We start from the raw sequence: 11,486 nt of genomic DNA on the forward strand, positions 1-11,486 counted from the left end.
ATTTTGTGATTATTACTCCGAGAAAATTAATGCTCTATATCTAAACCCTATCTTTATCAATTATTTAGCATTTTACAACAATCATGATTTTTGTTTTCCAGAGATTTAATGATAAGTTATCTTTGGCAAACCATCATTTCATTTTTGTTTTTCAGTTCTCAAGTGATTAAGTTCAAATCTTGTTGGAAATCCACTTCCTAAAATATTTCTGTCATCAGTAAATAATACAAATTTCATTTGTTCAGATACTTCACATACGACATTGAGGTAAAATACAAATAGTTTAGGTCCCTGTACTGACCCCTGTGGTACGCCGCCACACACTTGAAATGGTCTCAATAATGGAATGCTGGAGGTCTGTTTGCTAGAAAATCCTGATGGTGAGTTGAGCCTGATCTTTTAAAGTTATCATTTCTGTGTTAACCTGTCACGTCCTATTCCAAACCTGAATGGGACTAACATTGTGTAAATGTTTGTATTAATCACACCTGTCAAATCTGAACATGTTTGCTAGATTCAGTGAGCTCCTCTCTGCAAGTTGCTCCTTTGAAAGATTCAGTGGAGACAATGAGGGGGACTCTGATCGCACCATCGTACTGCAGCCAAGTTCTACTCAAAGGCATGCAAATGAGAGCGCTTCTCTCGCTCAGGCAAGTTCAGCAGATATTTTTGCATCTTTTTAGAATGGTTCAACAAAATTTGAGACTTAAACGTTGCCAGTGAGGTAAATTGAAGTGTTGACACGTTTTACTGTACAGCATTTGCCAATCCTTGTTAACCTTTCACTGGGCACTCATTGAAATAAACATGAAATATTTCAAGCATGGTGTTATTACAAGACTGTTACCTTGTTTCTGTGTTACTTTTTAAGACATATTTTTATAAAATAATATGAGACTTTTTCATGGAGACTGAAATTTGTTCAAAAAGAAGCATCAGAGGGACCAAAGAGGACCCGCCAACGGTCACTCACACAAACAGGTCCGTTTATTTTAACTGTACATTGACTAAAAGTCAAGTTTATCAATATTTTTGACAGTAATCCGAAAAACGTCAAAACTGTTACAGGTGGTCCTGAAGGTGATAGAGAGTCCTTTGTAGAAGAGAGCTGGCTAACCACAGACGTCCTTTGTTCAGAGGCCATTGAACCGATGAAGCATACAGCAGATGAAGAAGTTGTCAAGGAGACGATGAAGCAGACCTTCACCTATCGCCAAGAAATGGTTCATGATGAAGTCTTCGTCATTTTCACAGTCTTTATTCTTACACATTCCAGGATTGGTATGTGGACCTTCAACTCCATTAGTGTGAAACTGAATATCCTTCATACCAATAGTATTAATAATGCTCTGTCTTTACTTAATCACTCTTGTCTGCAGATTGAGCAAGACTGAAGTCTGATGCTTGGTGATGCCATCTCTGCAAGGTTCCTGGAGAAGTGGCCCACAGTCTACAAGAGGAAAATGCTTCAACAAAGCCGTGGCCTCACACAGTGAGGGAGGAGTTGTTTTCAGGTGTGTATCTTTATCAGGACAATAGTCCTTCACAGCAATATAGAGGGTCAGAACAGATATGGGAATTTTAGAACCACCAATTTTAATAAAGTATCCAAAGATGCAGCACTCAAAAGAGCAGGAAATCTCAAGGGAGGGGATGTATTTCCTGTTGAAGAAAGTGTTCTGTGGCATTTACTGTTTGCATGTGTATATATATCTATTCATGTTTGTAAAGTGGTTTTAAACTGAGCTAGGTCATACAACAGTTTATGGCATTTGATTATCAATACTGTACACCACTATTAATGGATTTTGAAATATTGTCTAAATTGTAAAAAAAAATCTCCATAGAGTCTATGTAGAAAAGATAATTTCTATGTTTCCAATTCACCCATTTAAAATCTTCATCCCATTCAAGAAAATGTTAAATTCATGTTGAGATCAAATGTATTTCCTCAAACTGCCCTGCCCACTATAAAACACACACCTGGTAAGAATTGTCTTGATGAGAAGCATTGTCTGATGTGCACCATGGCTCGCTCAAAAGAGCTGTCTGAAGACCTGCAATCAAGAATATTTGATTTGTATAAAGCTGGGAAAGGATACAAAACCATCTCTAAAGGTCTGAATGTTCATCGATCGACAGTCAGAGACTTTGTCTACAAATGGACAGAGTTTGGCACTGTTGCTTCTCTCCCAAGGAGTGGCCGTCCACCAAAGATGAGTTCAATGCAGAGTTCAGCGCAGAACACTCAGAGAGGTAAAAAAGAACCCTAGAGTGTCTGCTAAAGACTTACAGAAATCACTGGCACAGTCCAATATCTCTGTGCACATTGTAAAACAATGGCCAAGAATGATGTTCATGGGAGGACTCCACAGAGGAAGCCACTGCTGTCTAAAAAAACATTGTTGCTCCTTTAATGTTCCCAAAAAGGCACTTGGACACTCCACAGAAGTTTTGGCAAAATATGTTGTGGACTGATGAAGCCAAAGTTGAATTGTTTGGGAGGAACACACAACGTCGTGTGCAGGAAAAATGGAACAGCTCACCAACATCAACACCTCATCCCCAGCGTGAAGCATGGTGGAGGGAGCATCATGGTTTGGGGCTGTTCTGCTGCGTCAGGGCCTGGACAACTTGCAATCATTAATAGGAAAAATGAATTCAAAAGTTTATCAAGATGTTTTGCAGGAAAACCTGAGGCCGTCCGTCAGACAGCTGAAGCTAAAAAGAGGATGGATGCTGCAACATGACAATGATTCAAAACACAAAAGTAAATCAACTTCAGAATGGTTTCAGAAGAACAAAATACACGTTCTGGAGTGGCCAAGTCAAAGTCCAGACTTGAACCCCATTGAAATGCTGTGGCATGACCACAAGACAGCGATTCATGCCAGACATCCCAGGAATCTGACTGAACTACAGCAGTTTTGTAAAGACGAATGGGCCAATATTAGTCCTGATCGATGTGCCAGACTGATCTGCAGCTACAGGAAGCGTCTGGTTGAAGTTACTGCTGCCAAAAGCGGGGCCACAAAATATTAAATGTGATGGTTCAGTTACTTATTCCTCCCCCTTCTGTCATTGTTTGCATGCTATCCTCATTAAAATATGAAAACCTATAAATGTTTGGGTGGTTTTAGTTAAAGCAGACACTGTTTTTTCATCTGTGTGATTTTGACAAAGATCAGATCACATTTGATGATGATTTTATGCAGAAATGTGAGAAATTCCAAAAGGTTCAGACACTTCTTCATACCAGTGTATGTGATGGTGGTGTGGAAGCTATTCACATGGCAGCTATTTTCTTCTGGCGTTACAAGAATCCCTTTGAACTGTAACATTTCAGCTCTTTAAATATGGCTTGATGCCCTCTGGATTTTCACTGTGCACTCCCTCTTCAGCTGCTGATAGTTTGGTGTTACATTTTGGGGGAGAAGTCATTCCCATGCCCTCCATTTTATTCTCTGAGTATTCTTCTGCATTTGTTGGTGTTTGTTTAGTTTAGTTTAGTTTATTAAGATCCCCATTAGCCACTGAAATCTCAGTAGCTATTCTTCCTGGGGTCTTTCCAAATTCATTACATACATTTTATTATAATATAGGCACACACACACGCACACACGCACACACACACACACACACACACACACACACACACACACACACACACACACACACACTGAATATGAAAGCCCAAGTTTGTCATTGAAAAACTTTTTACCTTCTTGTTGAAATATGCAATACAAGTGAATTGTCCAAGTAGAAACAACTCCAAATGACACGAGCCCCAAGAACAGAACGATTTTTGTGAAAATGACACCATATTGTTGAAAAATACAATTCTTCGCGAATAATGTCATGTTTTTGTGTTGCCAAGTAGGTAATAAATGTGAGTATATTCTCCAATTCATAATGACAACACTTTCTCACTCTTGTTGCACTGATTTATTTTATGTTTTTATATTTAATCTTTGTTTTTAGAGATGCCTCTGTCATGTCCCACACATCATCATCCTCTTAGGGGTGCTGGGTGTTTTCTTGTTTTGTTTTTCAGGTGGGTGGTGCTGGAAAGGCCTGGGACCAGGTCATCAGCAGGATGACTTTTAGCTGCTATCGTCTCCATCATGATTTAAGTGGCATCCTGGCTGGAAGTCAGCGCGGGATCGTAACATCTACTCCTGTGTGTGATGTGCGCTTGTACGTTTCAGCATTTGTTGTCACTCGTGTTAACTTTGTTATCCTCGTCCTCAGTTTGGAGTCCCACTCTGCTCACCGCCTCGCCGAGCAGCTTCCTGCCTCTCCAGCCGCCTGCCGGCCCCGGACTGACAACTAAACTCTGATCTTGGACTGCTTCCCCGAACCACAGATTGGACCACCTCGGTACTGCGAACCACCTGACCTGCTGCCCAGACTCAACGACTTCTGGACCTATAAATAAACTAACCCTTCCAGATCCGCCTCCTTGTGCTGTCTGTGTCTGAGCCTCCGTCCTAACCGTAACCTCCTCAGTGTGATTTACACCAGGATCTGTTAAATCAACTGTGAGGAAACTGCAGGGGTGTGGCATCTTCTGGCTGACATATATATATATATATAAGTATGTGTTTGTATTGCATCTTTATACATTGCATTTATATTAGATGACATTCTTACTGCATAGGTATGCAGATATGTTTTATTAAACATTTTTGATAGAATTAGGACACAATTATATAATGTTGAATATTGGAGAAGGGGTAGAATTAAAAAGCTTCTACTTGAAAACATGATGTAAAATGGTCCTTTGTGCCAAAAAAAGGCAAAGAAAAAGGGAACATCCTCTCCTTATTTAATTTTGGTTAATAATACATAAGTTAATACCATAACTAAAAACAATACTTAATAACAAAAATTAAATTAATACTTAGAGCTGAATTTGACTCATATTCAGTCTCTTTGACACCACGCTGCTTTTCACACACTCAACACACCTTTGGGGATGGAGAATGAAGAGCAAACTACTTGACAACGGCCGGGGGGGGAGGGGGGGATATGCTTCGGACCATTTATATTTACAGTTGGTCTGTACTGCTACTAATACTGAAAGTATGTCAGAATAATAGTATTAATAACAATTTCAATGTATATTTTTCTGTTTTTGCCAATTATTTTAGGGGTACTTGAAATATTTCAGCATGAGCACCCCTACAAAATGGGCTCGCCTTATCCCAGGCTCTGGTGTATTATGCTTGCGTCATCCAGTTTTCAAATGTTCGACGGAAGATGGCAGCATTGCTTCGCCACACAGAAGTTTACAGCTTTTTCTGCTTTTTCACCGTGCTTTTCAACCTTTGCAAAACCCTGCCCTCAGAATGAACATTCTCCAATCATATCCGAGAGTTGCGACGGGACCAAACAGCGTGAAATGCCCAACTCCCAGCTACATGCACCGAAGGTAAGGCTAAGCTAGGCTAACATAGCCTAAAATGTACATTAAGGGAGGTTGTTTTGGGTTTAAAAGTGGTTTTAGACACCTGAATTGAGTTTTTTCTGTGATCTACATGTTGAAGCTGTGAACAACCACTTTGTAGCAACAGTTTAAACCTTTGCTACAATGTTTCAAGCAAACCTTCAGGTGTCTGAGCTTATGTGTTTTTTTGTTGTTTTTTTTCAAATAATGGACTGTGCATTTTGCTTAGTTTTCCTAGGAAAATGCAAGTTTGAAGTTCATTTTTAAGACTAAAGGTTCTGGAAAGCATATGGTGGATCTGATGGCATCATTGTAACTTATGACTTACAGTATAACAGAGCGTTTTCTCTTCCGGGTTTCAGAATTAGCCCCAGAAAATCTTTTTTTTTCACACAAAATGACTTTTCCTTAGCGCCAAAAATAAACTATTACCATGTTAATGCCATTTCTAGGGTGTGGACTAGCTAAAAAAGCATGATACAGCCCCTTTAATAGAAAGCAGTAACATGGCAGTGACGTGATACGCCATTTTGCACTGGAGGCAGCGTTTTTGTATACATACTGGGCACAACATGTACTTGAATGTAATAAACCGATGTGCGGGCAGAAATCCAGGCCATCGGACCGTTCTTTATGCATCTGAACCGATCTTGGCGCCGTGGTCCGATCCACTCGGATCTTTTATGTTACAAAAAGATAACCAATCCAAAATTGGTTATTGTTACGCCCCTAGTATTTAACCCTTTAAAGCTAGGGTTGGCGATTTGAATGAGATACATTTTTTTAAATACTGGTTAAAATGATCTTTATGACCCGATGGGAAACAATTCATAGCGTGTTCTTAAAGTAGTTTGGAAAATATCCGCTATCTACAGCAGGAGTAAAACGGGAAAAACAGCAACCAATCGTCTTGACGGGACACCTTTTTTTTAAACCAATCAAATCCCTTCGCCGTTCGACCTGCCCCCTGCGCGTACATGTCAATGGCGTGCACTGACCCTGATTCAGTGCGTGCGTAGAAGGACGGAGCGTCGTTGCAGAATGGCGGAGAAGAATGTTTGGGGCTTTACTTACCGCTGAGTGCGCCATGCTTGGCATAGTGCAAATAAAGAAAAACGAAGAAACGAAGCGCTGAGGACAGGTTAAGCCAGGAACGCACTGGACGCTGAACGTCTCTGCATCTCCGCTCCCAACGGAGCTCCTCCAATGGGGTGGGAGCTGGGCGGAGCCTTGGGGAGATGCTACATTCGTGCTACATGCTAGTTTTCCAAGATCGCCAACCCTAGCTTTAACTACCCCACCATGATAAAAACTGTGGAGAAATTTTTACTTTTTTTTTTTGGCTATGGGGGTGTCATAAGCAAAATAAGTTTTAAAAATTTCAACAGACCTTGTGGTTTTTAAAATATTGACTTCTACCAAACGGTTGAGATATCATTTAATGGTTTAATGGCTTTCATACAGACAAGGAACAGTGGAATAATCTCTAACTGAAGAACCAGAACCAATGTTTATACTTCTTTAACACTACCTTCATCTGAAAAAAGTTAAGCAATTGAACATTTTTACACTTTTTCCATGTCTTCATCACTCCCTTAAATCTCCTGCTCAGTGGGAGAACTGAGCTGCAGCTTGCCCTGCCAGTGCTTTGAAATGAGGCCTGAATGGTGTCAGGGCCATTCTCAAGCACATTTGGAGGTGCTCGTTGGTGAATCTGGAACAGTATTTGGTTTTAATTATGTTCATCGTTGAGAAAGCTGCCTCACAACTGTATGCTGACCCAAACATGGTCAGCATGTGCAGGACTATTTTCCCCAGACATGGGAAACCAGTCTCCAAGACCATTTGGAGTCAGAAAGTGGCAGCGTCAGTTCCTCTGAACTGCTCTTTAAGGGCCACATCCACCTGGAGATCAACCAGTTCCATCTGAAGAGACCCAGCATTTTACCCACTTGAAGTGCTGTGTGGCCTCCTTTGAGAATTCCCTGACATCTGTGAGGAGAAATGGGTTCTGAATGAGCAAGGTCAGCTGCTGTCCAAAGCTGAAGCTGTCAAAATGTTTGCTGAAGTTCACAATCAACTAATCTACAAATTCAACAAAAGAAGACACATCTCTCTGTCCCTGAACTTGTTGCTGCAATGCTGAGCAGTGGACACAGTCTCCCTTCAAGTCTTCCTTGAACACCTCAAGTTTCCTCTGAAAGGAGCGGACACTTGTAATCAGTTCACAAATGGAATTGCCTTTGCTCTGAAACTTCAAATTCAGTTCACTGAGATGTGAGGTGATATCAAGCAAAAAGGCCACATTATCCATCTTTTTCTCATCTTTTAAAAAGAGATAAAACTGTTTTGCCTTTTGACTCTTCAGCTCTGCCAAATAAGCTGCTGCCTCCCTTCTGATGGACCAAAACTGCTCCAACAACCTGCTTTTAATGAGCCATCTCACATTGTTGTGCAGCAAAAGGTCATCAGCATTTGCTTCAACTTCTCTGAGGAATTCCCTAAGCATGTGATGCTGATAGGACGAAGACGCCCTGAGAAAGTTTATCATTTTCATCATTGTGTTCATCACCTCAGCATGCTCATCTGACAGGGCTGAGCAGAGGACAGACTGGTGAATCATACAGTGGTAAGCAATGAGCTCAGGATTGTCTTTCTTCAGTCTCACCACAGCTCCTTTCTCTCTCCCTATCATGGCAGGGGCTCCATCTGTAGTCACTGAAACCACTTGTTTTGGCTCTATTCCTCTCTTTATTCACATTTCCTTAATGGCCAGGCAGATGTCCGCTCCTCTGGTACTGGTCTGAAGGGGAGTCAGACTTAACAGGTCTTCACAGAAAATGTTCTTGTCATTGCTAAAGAAACTGACATAAACTAACAACTCAGCATTGTCGGTCACATCAGTGGACTCATCTACAGCCAAGGCTACACATGGTGCTTTATGAAGAGCTTCGTCTAGCTGAGCGAGTACATCTTTGGTTAATATGTCACTTTTTTTTGTAGCTGATGATGCTGACAGAGGTATTTGCTTTATTTTGTTGCAAAGGTCTTCTTTTAGATTTCCCTCAAGTAAGGTGTTAGCTACTGCACTCATGCACTCCTTGACAATCTCCCCAAACCTAAATGGTTTTTTGTGTTGCCCCAGAATCCAAGCAACTCTGAGGGAACGTTCGTTTGTACATTGGTGGGAAGTGAATGACTGTGTCAGGATCCTGGTGGACTGATCATACTGGGCTCTAAGACTGCTTATTTTCTGCGCCCTCAGTTCAGACTTGATGGGGTACGATTGGTCAAAGTCTTTCTGTTTTGTTTCATAGTGGCATTTTACATTGCCACTTTTAATGAGTGCCACAGTCTCTCAACATATCAGACACAGTTTTGTGCTCCCACAGGGCAGAATGAACACAAACGAGTCTGTCCACTCCGGGTTGAAGGCTTTGTTTTCGCCATCCACTTTTCTTTTTATAGATAGGGCCATTTGTAATTTTTCAGGTGTTGTTTAAGGCTCATCAGTTTCACTGGATTTTAAGATATCCCTATCTGGCTCACACATCCCTTCGTCTTCCTCTCGGTATTGCTTCTCAACTGTTGCCGGAATGCACAGAACGGCGATGTTTAGCACCTGTAATACAGAGACTTCATTGGCTGAGTAGCGTCACGTGGGATGGCTGAACTCGTACGTAATTGGTCTATGTGTTTTCTGAGCTGACAAATACTAGAAAGACACGAGAATCCAGAAAAGCTGCGCCTGTAAAATAGAAGCGACTCGTCAAATTTAAACCCTGTTAGTTTTTACTAGAGCTGGGCAATGATTAAATTTCTAAGTTGTGATTAATCGCACCCCAATCCTGGAGTTAATCCAGATGAATCGCGATTAAAATGGGTCATTTGAAGTCTCCCGAGGCCATTCAAAATGTGTGTGTTACATGAATAATGACCAGAAGTAAGTCCTCAAGAACGAGTTTGTTTATTCAATTAGACATGAATAATCAGCAGACATCACAGATAACCAACAGGTAATTGACACAGTTCTGTGTTCATGTGTCATAAACCAAGTCACAACCAAGTCATAAACAGATGAAAAATGGAAGTTTCTTATGAGCGCACACTTCCTCAAACTTCATTATGTCTCCGACCCTCAGCCAGAGAATACAGGATAAATTCAGTCACACCGCATTGTGCCTCTTAATTACATTTATTAAGCCAGATTGTGTGTTGAAGGGAAATGTATTGACGAGTGTGCCGCCGCGGCTGGCAAGGAGCATGGCGGGTGGCGGCATACGTCCGCTAGCTCGGCTAAGCAGCCAGCCTGTGATGTGTGTTTCAGTGTAGGAGCCCAGCCGCCTCTTGCAACCGGCTGCTGTGTGTCTTTCTGTTTTGTTGTGCGCACCCCCACTTTGGTGGGTGACGTCGTCGCTGGCGGACGGTTGGGGGACCGGCGTTGCTGCCACCACCGCGGTGGGCGCGGTCCACGGCAGGTGATAGCATGTGGCCGCGAGCACACGACTCGGCTGAGTGGCTGGTCAGTGATGTGTGTTGCGCGCAGGAGGCACCGCCCCCACGTACCCCAGCCGCTACATGCTTCTGGTGTATTGGGCACAGCCCCGTTCCGGCGGGTGGCGCAGCCATTTGCAGGCGGAGAAGGGGCTGTTTAGGTGCAGGCCAGGTGTGTATCACTGTTTTCTGGGGCCCTACCCCCCCCGGCCATGAATGTCTTATACCACTCAGATGACAATCCGTCTGGTCCTAGCAATTTGTTGATTTTTAACCTAGAAATTGCTTTATCAAGTTCGTATTCTGTGATATCAACCACCACTTTTTTTTTTATTTTGTTCCTCTGTTAAGGTGGGCAGATTGAGAGAATTTAAAAAAGCTTAAATATTTTGGTCCTCTTCTCGTAGTGGTTGAGCATACAGTTCACTATAATATTTTTGAAAAGCTGTTTGTATGTCTTCACTTTTATATAATAGAGTTTTTGGAATTGGATCTTTAATTTTGTAAATAGTGCCGTCTGAATTTTGTTTTTGAATTTTCCTAGCCTAAAATTTTGCAAAACTTAGTGACAGCCTCATAATATTTTTGTCTTCACAGTGCACTTTGTTTTTCTTTTCGTTGTCAACATTTGTTTTTATGACGTGTCTGAATGTTAAGATGGGTGTTCCATGGCAAATGTTGCTGACTGTTTTAATTCAATGGTTGTTTTTTTACCATTACTTTCTTTTCCCCCTCAGGCAGTCAGGTCAGGTTGTTAAATCTGCTACTGGTTAACCTGTAATCCAGTACTACCTGCTTCAGGGTCGAGTTACCGGCGACTAAACTGGTACTCCCCCAGACAGTGAATACACTGGGCTGTGGAGGTGGGCGGCTGGTCGTCCTGACGAAAGTTTAAAAGAAAGATTCGTCAAAGGCTTGAGGTTCAGGTTGAGCCGTTGACAGCCATCTAGATATGGGAGAGAACCCAGACAGAAAATCCTCTGTCCCGTTTGTGGACAGTTGCGTATCCGTCACAGTGTTTTTCGTTTGTTTTACGTTACTGTATTGTATTGTTTGTTTTTTCTTGTCTTTTGTTTTCCACAGCAAGCACCTCTGACTTTGGTGCATTGTAGCAACAGTTTAAAGCTTTGCTACAAGGTCAGGTCAGGTTGTTAAATCTGCTACTGGTTAACCTGTAATCCAGTACTACCTGCTTCAGGGTCGAGTTACCGGCGACTAAACTGGTACTCCCCCAGACAGTGAATACACTGGGCTGTGGAGGTGGGCGGCTGGTCGTCCTGACGAAAGTTTAAAAGAAAGATTCGTCAAAGGCTTGAGGTTCAGGTTGAGCCGTTGACAGCCATCTAGATATGGGAGAGAACCCAGACAGAAAATCCTCTGTGACGGATACTTAACTGTAAACAAACGGGAAAATGTTTTTCAATTGTTTTAGGTTATTTTGTTGTTTTGTTTGTTTGGTTTTGTCCTGTGTTTTGCACAGCAAGCGCCTCTGACTTTGGCGCATTGCAGCAACAGTTTAAACCTTTGCTGCAATGCTTCAAGC

This window comes from Salarias fasciatus, chromosome 14 (genome assembly GCF_902148845.1).
Source record: "Salarias fasciatus chromosome 14, fSalaFa1.1, whole genome shotgun sequence".
NCBI lineage: Eukaryota > Metazoa > Chordata > Actinopteri > Blenniiformes > Blenniidae > Salarias > Salarias fasciatus.